Source organism: Artemia sp. Qi Xiang Cuo, chromosome 18 (assembly GCF_049724085.1).
Source record: "Artemia sp. Qi Xiang Cuo chromosome 18, ASM4972408v1, whole genome shotgun sequence".
Classification (NCBI taxonomy): Eukaryota; Metazoa; Arthropoda; class Branchiopoda; order Anostraca; family Artemiidae; genus Artemia; species Artemia sp. Qi Xiang Cuo.
The window spans coordinates 1284645-1294630 of record NC_142811.1 but is presented as its reverse complement, the minus strand read 5'-3'; the positions used below and the strand labels follow the sequence as shown (position 1 = coordinate 1294630).

At 34.7% G+C, this 9986-nt stretch overlaps 1 protein-coding gene across 1 annotated transcript in view; it reads left to right on the top strand.

The window, feature by feature from the left end:
* Nucleotides 1-1487: 1487 nt before the first annotated feature.
* LOC148941109 (transcription factor SOX-3-like) overlaps nt 1488-9986 on the top strand; it is a 31588-nt gene continuing 23089 nt past the window's right edge. Inside the window, exon 1 of the mRNA XM_089104365.1 lies at nt 1488-1618. The gene's annotated coding sequence lies outside the window, so the exon portion shown is untranslated. The remainder of the gene's footprint in view (nt 1619-9986) is intronic.

Here is a 9986-nt window from a genome sequence, read left to right as displayed (position 1 = left end):
CACTAAGGCATTTGTTTGGCTTATCTCATCCATTATCTCGTGACAGTAAAAATGGGGATTACAATTTTGAAAGTTTCGCCCGCATAAGCTCTCTTGATTGGCTAGAAATGACAACTGTAATCTATTTGAAACTAAATTTTTTAATTTTGTAGTTTTAGCTAAACACCGAATTTTACTTGTGAACGGTCTTTGCCTAGACATTGAAGTCTGGATGATAAAGCATAAACAAATGAAAACAAAAGAAAGTCGTATCTGATTACTATAATTGTCTTCTTAGAACATGTCCAACCTGATTGGCAAAAAACGTGAGACAGGAATAATTTTATGATTGACCAGTTAGGATCGCCAAAGATCGCAGTTTTTCCGATCAAGCAAGGAAATGAAATCGGGGAAAGGCACATACTATTGATAGATCTTGGCTATATTACCATAAGATGTGAGATTTGTGTAACTGGGGGGACTACCTTAAAATGTTGGGATTTCAAGTGGCCGATCCAGACCACGCACTAGCCTGGTTCTTAACAAAACCTATTTCGTATGCGAGGGGGACTGCCCCCTCCTCAATTCCTCACTCGATATGCTAAGGTCTTTTAGTGTTGTTAAAAAGCTTCTTATTTCAATTGAACGACCCTTGTGTTTCACCTAAATTAAGATATCTCATCGAAAATAAGTCGCAAAAACGGGAAGATATGATCAATCAAGTATATAACTATAAATTCAAAAAATATTCCTTTTGCAATTAGAAGAAGAAGAAGATTTGACAATTAGGCAATATTAAAGAAAACAAATTTGCAACTGAAGACTATGGATGAACCCAGTTATTGAACTCTCTCAGACAAATTTTAAATGGACAGGAAGTTATTATTTCGCTCTGTATAAATATGCTAGTTTAATTTTTAATGCTTAGTTTTTCTGCTCATGAAGATCAATGTATATGTGTTGTCGAAATATCAATACTTTTATACCTGTTTTTATTGTCTAATAAATGAACTTATCCCCATTTGAATGTTTATTTGTTTGTCCCTTGTGTTTCAGGAGTCTTTTCAAAGATTTGGGGTAGAGAAAGGGGCAGCCCCTTTATGTTCAAAATCTTTTAGGCTCGTTTTAATTTTAATCAGGAAAAGGCACAAACTATTGATAAACCTTAGCTTTATTATCATCAGGTGTGCAAACCTGTAGCTGGGGAACGGGACTTAGACTTTTTACTGAAAACGTTTTGATTCTGAGTGGCTGATCAAGACCACAAGCTCGTCTGGCTCTTAACGCAACTCCATGAGAATGGATACTCTCCAATGAAAGTCAAAAGGTGAAAGAGACATTCCTACAAAGAACAATAGGCCAATTAACTCCCAGTAAAACGCAAGATATTTCGGTAGAAGATAAGACGTTCTCTCTAGTAAACTTTTCTTTGAATTTGAAGTCAGCCCATCAGCGTAATAGGTGTTCAGGGATATTGCGCAGAGCAATTGAATGCCTATTCCTAAAAGTTGAATTCAATGTGTATGCTCATCATTCACCTTCTGAATTCAGAGGTGTGAATTATTTACATTGAAGATGTTTTTTAGTACTTCTGCATAAATTAGATTAGGATTGGAGTAGTTGCTGGCTAAGCAGAAAGGTAAGCATTTAGATAATTTCTTGGGTATTATTGGGTGCACGATAAAAATTCATCCAAGAACTTGGGTTAGATAAGAAGTTACAAGGAGCAAAGGGAGTCTGCAGTTTTCTACTTAATAATGTTTCACTGCGGCACAAGAACAAACGGCATTAATGCTTTTTCAAACGGCATAAATGCATAAATACAATTGGTTACATAGCCAGTACATATTTCCATTAAGAGGCTGGGAAGATCAAGTACTTTGAAATGTGTTTTGCAGTGTAGGCTAACGTTTAAGTAAATTTATTCAGGTTGTTAATATGTTTCTTTATTACTATATTTTAATTATCTTGTTGCTTTAAATGACACTCTTGTTTTTTGTTATAAACTTTATATCGTATGCTCACCCACGCAAAGATAGAAAAAGGGGCAATGTGGGCATTCCCCAGGAGGAACAGTATTTAACCAAATCCTTTCTAAGATTATAATTATTAACTCTTGAAAAATTGCTTTTGAAATTCCGCTCCCCCCCTTGCAAAACCCTTAAGGGTTATCTTTTCCAAGGACGATATTAAATTTCTAAGCATTGTTATGTAAAAGTTAAACTATATTATAAGGTTCAGCGGCACTTGCGGCCTCCTATTTACCTTTTTAATTTTACCAAAGTACCAGAGGACCAAACTTCGCTGGGTGAAGGAAATTTTAGACATAAAAATGTGTCGCGCATATACCCCCACACCTCTCCTAGGAAAATTCCCCCGTAGAAGCACATTGCCCCCCCCCATCCCTGATCCACACGAAAAAAAAATTTAAGTAATTTTTCTCCGATTTAGTTTCACTAAAACAAAGATAGAAAAGAGAAAGGTCTTTTTGAATCTCTAGGAGTCAATTCTCCTCCTCCTATTGGTACGTCTGGGAAGTGGAAGCTTGGGCGATCTTATTCTGATTTTTGGTTGCTTATAATAGATTCTATGGGTTTTTACAAACGACAAAACAGAACCAAACCCAAAATAAAAATTTCAGCACCTCTAAAGATACCTATATAAAACTAAAGAGTCCCTAGATATATTATGGAATGGCTTATCGTTTACTAAAATTTACATAGACTTAATTCACGTTTTTTTTTTTTTTTTTTTTTTTTTTTCTTATTTAAACTTTAGTCCAGAAATATTCTGAGCCATTGTTCTGGAATTCTACATTGTCCAAGGGTAGCCTACTGTTTTTTTTTTCTGTTTTATTCTTCTTTTTTGTACGGGAAATATTATTTTTAGTAATCCACTTCTTTCTTCTAAAACAATGAAAAAAGCTACTCAAATTGATTTAGCCTGCCCGATCAACTCACCAATTATAACAACTTGCTCTGTATCCTTCAAAAATACATCCTTCGAGATTGAAAATCAGGATAAAATTGACTATCGCAGATAGAATAATTTATGGCCAAATTTTCCCTATTTATTTATGTTGTTAAAATGTGTGGGTATTAATATATTTTTAATATCTTGTTGGTTGGAATAGCCCTTTGGCTTTTCTGTGATAAACTTTATATTGCTTGCTCACTTGCACAAAGGTGGAAAAGGGGAGAGCGTTGATATTCCCCAGGAGTTGATTCCCCAATGAGTTGATCTGCATGATCAGCTCACCAACTATAACAACTGAGACAACATCGATTGTTCTGTCGGTCGGTACTCTTGGATTATGCGGGCCTTTCGGGTTAACCGCTAAGAGTAGGCAACGATAAAACCCGTTTTTGACGTGTTAACCGCTATAGAGTAGGCAATGATAGCGTGGTTTTCATTGCGTACACGATATTAAACTGTTGTTTTTTGGGGGTATAGGGGTAGGGGGGTATAAAGGTTAAATTAGGTTAGGCTACGTATTTAATATATGCTATGCTTTACCAACACCTTCCCCCCCTAATTTTCAAATATATAGCCCAAATTAGTTGCTAAACTATTATATATTCCTACTATTGTATTTTATTTCATTAACATTAACCAAACTTGATTATTTAGATAGGCCCGCATAATGCAAGAGTACCGTTCTGACTGCTTCAAAAATACTTCCTATGAGACTGACAATCATGGTAACAATGACTGTAGCAGATAGAACGATATATGGCCAATGTTTTTTATATATTAAATCATATTTATGTTGATGAGATGTTTGTTTATCTTGTTGGTTGCAACTTTACCTTAGTTGGAACTTCAAGCTTGATAAACCGTACAGGCAGTGAAAAAATGGAGGGTTGATACTAAATTTGTAGATTAATGGGCTTATCGTTCTTGGAAAAAGTAAACTTATGAATTGATGCAGAAAATAACAAAAAATAGCATAACTATTCCGCTCAAAAGGTTCGTGGTGACGAACTTTAAGTAAGGAGCGATGTGGCTCAATAGTACCCGAAACTATAAGAAACAGAGTCTTGATAATAAGAGATCCATCAAAAGAATTGAATTTTAATACTTATTCAAAATATACAAAAATTTATGAAGTTTAATGTTACCCATCAAATGAGCCAGTAGAGATGCCATAATATCTCCGATCAGGGCTCCTTATATGGGCATAGAGTCATTAGGGAGAATGGGGTCAATGACCTCTTTCTCCAGGTGTGTTTTTGGCACGCTCTCAGCGAATGTTATGCCGTCCAGGAATTTGGAACACCTGTGCTGACAGTCATTAATCAAATTATTTCCAGGGAATGTCTGACAGATGACGTCAAGCTAATTAATGTCTTTGATACATTTCCAAAGAGAATTGTCTCCGAGACAAAGTTTAAAGTCTGACAGATGACGTCATGATTGATTGATTGACACGAAAGGGGAATTAATTTGTTGTTCTAGAGAGAATTGATTCACGAAAGGGAAATTAATTTGGACTTCTAACAAGAGAACCGTTTCCGAGCAAATGTATTGATCTTAGCGCGCGAAAAGGTTTCCAAATAATTGAAATAAGCCAGCGCAGGGATGCCAAACAAAAGGAACATGCCGAAATTCCGTTTTGGGATAATTTTGGCGAAACCGTTTTAGCTATTTTATGGAACTATTTCGGCGAAACAGTTAGAGACATTTGAAAGAAGATTTTAGGAAAGGTTTTAGAACAGAATTTGAGGGTGGTCGTTATAATACACAAGTTTCATTTGAACAGTGTTGTGAGGTCCTCTACCCCAACCCCAAAGGGTTCCAATCCCCCTACCCCAACCCCGAAGGAAGCCCCCGGTACTCAAAGGTCCCCAAGCTCCTAAAGGGCCCCCCGACCCCCCAAACGCCCTCCCCAGACCCCCAAAGGCCCTCCCCGGTCCCCAAAAGCCCTACCCAAGCCCCCAAAGACCCTCCCCGGTCCCCAAAGGGCTCACAAAGGACCATTCGGCCCTCAAAGGCCCCCCAGACCCCCAAAGGCCCTCCCCGGTCCTCAAAGGTCCAACGGGCTCACAAAGGACCATTCGGCCCTCAAAGGCCCCCCAGAGCCCAAAAGGCCCTCCCCCGGTCCCCAAAGGTCCCCCGGGCCCGAGAAGTGCCGCGGGCCAGGAAAGCGCCGCATGGGGATGCGCCGCAGGGGGATGCGCCGCGGGTCAGAGGAAGTGTCGCAGGGGAGGCGCCGCAGGGCTGCGCCGCAGGGAGGCGCCGCAGGGATGCGCCACAAAAAGTAAACTAAAAAGTAAAATTTCGAAAGGTTATCCCCCAAACGCCCTCCCGGGCCCCCCCACGAGCCCCCTCGCCATTTTTTACTACTTTTTTATGGCTTTATTATATCTTTTCTGAACAAGTTCCATTCATAATGTCATTACTAAACCCATTTTCCAACCTCAAAGAGTCCCCTCCCCAATTCGTAAATATTTTCTTTAATTTTTTAACATGGTATTTTTTTTAACTTTTTACATATCTTAAAATGAGATGAAATATGCTTACGGCTCTACCAATCGTACTCTGTGCTTGTTCATGGACACGACGCGGCTTTTCCACTGGTACTCTATGGCAGGTTATCGACACTACCGAGTTTATTGCATGCATTAAATCAGTATTTCTTACGCAGTGGAAGGATCAACACACAATTCATATCTGTAAAAAGTGAAGATGAATTATTCGACGAAAGTGTGTGCACATGAAAAAATCATTGTCGTGTTGAACGCTGACAAGGAAAAATACCTGAACTATGAAACGAGTGCAAGTGGAGATCTTATTGGCAATGTATGCATACGTTGTCATAACAGTGAGGAGTTAAATTCCTTTGGTGTACCCAAGAATTTCAATCGTGCAAACGGCGGATATGCAAGAGTAACATTACCAGAGAAATTAGTGCTCAAAGAGAATGCAAACTTAAAAATAATTGTCGATGATCGGGGACAACTCCTTGCTACGGCTTCCGGTAACACATTACCTGTTGATAAATCCTATCATCCTCTTTCCGGTATTAGCATTTTAAAGAGAACAAGAAGAAGACAAGCATACTCCTGCACCAACATCATAAATCATATCATGTCAATGTGTCAAAACTGCCATCTATGTAAAAATAATGTGACAATAGACAGTGAAATCGCAGGCAGAATAAAAAGGACATTAGCAGACAATATCATCAATGAATATAAAGATGAATTGACGGAAAGTGAAGCGCAAGTGTACTAATAATGTGTAATAATGTATTTAACGTATTTTTATATTAATATTCTACATGTCATTATTTCATTAAAAATATTTTATGCATTATTTTGTTAAGTGTTCATTATTTTTTGGGGTTGTCAGAACGTTAACGTTCAGAATATCTATTAAAAAGGTCAGAGATGAAAGAAAAAGAATTTTTAGAGATAGAGATGCTACTAGCAGACTCAATTTTCTCAACGAAGCCAAGGAAAGTTCAAGTTCTCTTCTGAATTTTACCAAAGAACACGCTACAATTCTAATTGCTCCAGAGAAAACAAAAATCTTCCACTTCAGTTCTTTATTTCACAAAGACATAAAGAAATTTAAAGTTCAATTCTAAATTTTTCGCTGGTAGATAGGAAAAGCAATACCGTACTTGTGAATATTTTCATGGAAGATAAAAAGTTCTAGTTCAATTTAAAATTTTCTCAACGAAGTCAAGGAAAGTTCAAGTTCTCTTCTGAATTTTACCAAAGAACACGCTACAATTCTAATTTCGCCAGAGAAAATAAAAATCTTCCACTTCAGTTCTTTATTTCACAAAGACATTAAAAATTTAAAGTTCAATTCTAATTTTTCGGTGGCAGATAGGAAACGTTATACTATGATTTTGATTATTTTCTATGAAGTTAAAAAGTTATAGATCATTTTTAAATTTTCTCAACGAAGCGAAGAAAAGTTCAAGTTCTCTTCTGCAATTTACCAAAGAACACGCTACAATTCTAATTTCTCCAGAGAAAACAAAAATCTTCCACTTCAGTTCTTTATTTCACAAAGACATAAAGAAATTTAAAGTTCAATTCTAATTTTTCGATGTCAGATAGGAAAAGTTATACTATGATTTTGAATATTTTCATGGAAGATAAAAAGTTCTAGTTCAATTTAAAATTTTCTCAACAAAGTGAAGAAAAATTCAAGTTCTCCTCTGAATTTTACCAAAGAACACGCTTCAATTCTAATTTCACCAGAGAAAACAAAAATCTTCCACTACAGTTCTTTATTTCACAAAGACATGAAAAATTTAAAGTTCAATTCTAAATTTTTCGGTGGTAAATAGGAAAGGCAATACCGTACTTGTGAATATTTTCATGGAAGATAAAAAGTTCTAGTTCAATTTAAAATTTTCTCAACGAAGTGAAGAAAAGTTCAAGTTCTCTTCTGAATTTTACCAAAGAACACGCTACAATTCTAATTTCTCCAGAGAAAACAAAAATCTTCCACTTCAGTTCTTTATTTCACAAAGACATGAAAAATTTAAAGTTCAATTCTAATTTTTCGATGGCAGATAAGAAAAGTTATACTATGATTTTGATTATTTTCTATGAAGGTAAAAAGTTCTAGTTCATTTTTAAATTTTCTCAACGAAGTGAAGAAAAGTTCAAGTTCTCTTCTGCACTTTACCAAAGAACACGCTACAATTCTAATTGCTCCAGAGAAAACAAAAATCTTCCACTTCAGTTCTTTATTTCACAAAGACATAAAGAAATTTAAAGTTCAATTCTAAATTTTTCGCTGGTAGATAGGAAAAGCAATACCGTACTTGTGAATATTTTCATGGAAGATAAAAAGTTCTAGTTCAATTTAAAATTTTCTCAACGAAGTCAAGGAAAGTTCAAGCTCTCTTCTGAATTTTACCAAAGAACACACTACAATTCTAATTTCTCCAGAGAAAATAAAAATCTTCCAATTCAGTTCTTTATTTCACAAAGACATGAAAAATTTAAAGTTCAATTCTAATTTTTCGATGGCAGATAGGAAACGTTATACTATGATTTTGATTATTTTTTATGAAGGTAAAAAGTTCTAGTTCATTTTTAAATTTTCTCAACGAAGCGAAGAAAAGTTCAAGTTCTCTTCTGAACTTTACCAAAGAACACGCTACAATTCTAATTGCTCCAGAGAAAACAAAAATCTTCCAATTCAGTTCTTTATTTCACAAAGACATAAAGAAATTTAAAGTTCAATTATAATTTTTCGATGTCAGATAGGAAAAGTTATACTATGATTTTGATTATTTTCATGGAAGATAAAAAGTTCTAGTTCAATTTAAAATTTTCTCAATGAAGTGAAGAAAAATTCAAGTTCTCTTCTGAATTTTACCAAAGAACACGCTACAATTCTAATTGCTCCAGAGAAAACAAAAATCTTCCACTTCAGTTCTTTATTTCACAAAGACATGAAAAATTTAAAGTTCAATTCTAAATTTTTCGGTGGTAGATAGGAAAAGCAATACCGTACTTGTGAAATATTTTCACGGAAGATAAAAAGTTCTAGTTCAATTTAAAATTTTCTCAACGAAGTGAAGAAAAAGTTCAAGTTCTCTTCTGAATTTTACCAAAGAACACGCTACAATTCTAATTTCGCCAGAGAAAATAAAAATCTTCCAATTCAGTTCTTTATTTCACAAAGACATGAAAAATTTAAAGTTCAATTCTAATTTTTCGATGGCAGATAGGAAACGTTATACTATGATTTTGACTATTTTCTATGAAGGTAAAAAGTTCTAGTTCATTTTAAAATTTTCTCAACGAAGCGAAGAAAAGTTCAAGTTCTCTTCTGCAATTTACCAAAGAACACGCTACAATTCTAATTGCTCCAGAGAAAACAAAAATCTTCCACTTCAGTTCTTTATTTCACAAAGACATAAAGAAATTTAAAGTTCAATTCTAATTTTTCGTTGAGAGATAGAAAAATTAATACCGTACTTGTGAAATATTTTCACGGAAGATAAAAAGTTCTAGTTCATTTTTAAATTTTCTCAACGAAGCCAAGGAAAGTTCAAGTTCTCTTCTGAATTTTACCAAAGAACACGCTACAATTCTAATTGCTCCAGATAAAACAAAAATCTTCCACTACAGTTATATATTTCACAAAGACATATATAAATTTAAAGTTCAATTCCAATTTTTCGATGTGAGATAGGAAAAGCAATACCGTACTTGTGAAATATTTTCACGGAAGGTGAAAAGTTCTAGTTCAATTTAAAATTTCCTCAACTAAGCCAAGGAAAGTTCAAGTTCTCTTCTGAATTTTACCAAAGAACACGCTACAATTCTAATTTCTCCAGAGAAAACAAAAATCTTCCACTTCAGTTCTTTATTTCACAAAGACATGAAAAATTTTAAGTTCAATTCTAAATTTTTCGGTGGTAGAGAGGAAAGGCAATACCGTACTTGTGAATATTTTCATGGAAGATAAAAAGTTCTAGTTCAATTTAAAATTTTCTTAACGAAGTCAAGGAAAGTTCAAGTTCTCTTCTGAATTTTACCAAAGAACACACTTTAATTCTAATTTCTCCAGAGAAAACAAAAATCTTCCACGTCAGTTTTAAGTTCACCAAGACATGAAAAATTTAAAGTTCAATTCTAATTTTTCGATGTCAGATAGGAAAAGTAATACCGTACTTGTGAATATTTTCACGTAAGGTGAAAAGTTCTAGATCAATTTTAAATTTTCTCAACGAAGCCAAGGAAAGTTCAAATTCTCTTCTGAATTTTACCAAAGAACACGCTACAATTCTAATTTCTCCAGAGAAAACAAAAATCTTCCACGTCAGTTCTTTATTTCACAAAGACATAAAGAAATTTAAAGTTCAATTCTAATTTTTCGATGTCAGATAGGAAAAGTTATACCATGATTTTGATTATTTTCATGGAAGATAAAAAGTTCTAGTTCAATTTAAAATTTTCTCAACGAAGCCAAGGAAAGTTCAAGTTCTCTTCTGAATTTTACCAAAGAACACGCTACAATTCTAA